This window comes from Myotis daubentonii, chromosome 3 (genome assembly GCF_963259705.1).
Source record: "Myotis daubentonii chromosome 3, mMyoDau2.1, whole genome shotgun sequence".
NCBI lineage: Eukaryota > Metazoa > Chordata > Mammalia > Chiroptera > Vespertilionidae > Myotis > Myotis daubentonii.
This window is the reverse complement of record NC_081842.1, coordinates 117143253-117144137: the sequence shown is the minus strand read 5'-3', so window position 1 is coordinate 117144137 and position 885 is coordinate 117143253. Positions and strand designations below refer to the sequence as shown.

Here is an 885-nt window from a genome sequence, read left to right as displayed (position 1 = left end):
ATTCTTCAGCCCTTGAAGCCTCATGATAGATAGGGTGGTTGCAGGGATGCAAGCGAGTTAATGTGGGGAAGTGCTTGGCATGCAGCTGGTGCTGGATGAGTGTCAGGGAACATAGGGGCCAAAGGGGCACCAGTGAGGGAGGACCGGGCACTGAGATGGCTTGGATCCTGGAAAGTTGAAGAGGATGTGCACAGAAGGCTCTGCAGATGAAGGGGGACAGAAGTATGGGAATGAGGGAGAAGAGCTTGGTCAGACTACAGCTAGTCTGGGAGGGGGTAAGGGAGGTGAATGAGGGTTGAGGAAGTGGACTGAGGGGCTCAGACTCAACCAGACAATGGGGAGCCAAGGAGTTCTTAAGCAAGGTCTCTCTCTGAAGTCAGTTGTGCTGCAAAAGAATGTACTTAATGGCCCTCCTTTTGGGGTTTATAAAAATACTATTCTCATACTTACCTGCAGGGAGATACCATGATCTGGAAGGTGGTTTGCCCAGGGCGAGGTTCACCTCTTGCACTCCTGGTGTGCTGAACCCTGCAGTTTCCCCAAACGTGGGAAACTTGATGGCATAACTCATGGTAGTAAGGGACTGTGTTCACCCTTTCCCCTAGAAAAAATATTATTCTCAAAAATATTACTTTGGGGCCATGAGGAGAGCGGTGTCCCCTTGTCCCCCCTGGATGTCAGGTGCCAGGCTGAAATGAGCCAGGCTTGGGTTTCAGGTGACAAGGGGCAGAGCCCAGCTCCACCCCTGTATGCTCCTAGCAGAATTCCTTGCACCACTTGAGCCTAAGTGTCCTCATCCATTAAACTTAGGGGTGAACCATCTGAAACCTCAAAGTTTCCTTTCAGTGTAGGTTGTTCTGGTTTCTCACCTTAAATGGTGGATGT

General features: G+C 50.5%; 1 non-coding gene across 1 annotated transcript; it reads left to right on the top strand.

The window, feature by feature from the left end:
* The first annotated feature begins 442 nt into the window (after nucleotides 1-442).
* Nucleotides 443-604, top strand: LOC132232258 (U1 spliceosomal RNA). The gene has a single exon (XR_009452377.1). It is a non-coding gene; the product is annotated as a U1 spliceosomal RNA (small nuclear RNA).
* The last annotated feature ends 281 nt before the right edge of the window (nucleotides 605-885 follow it).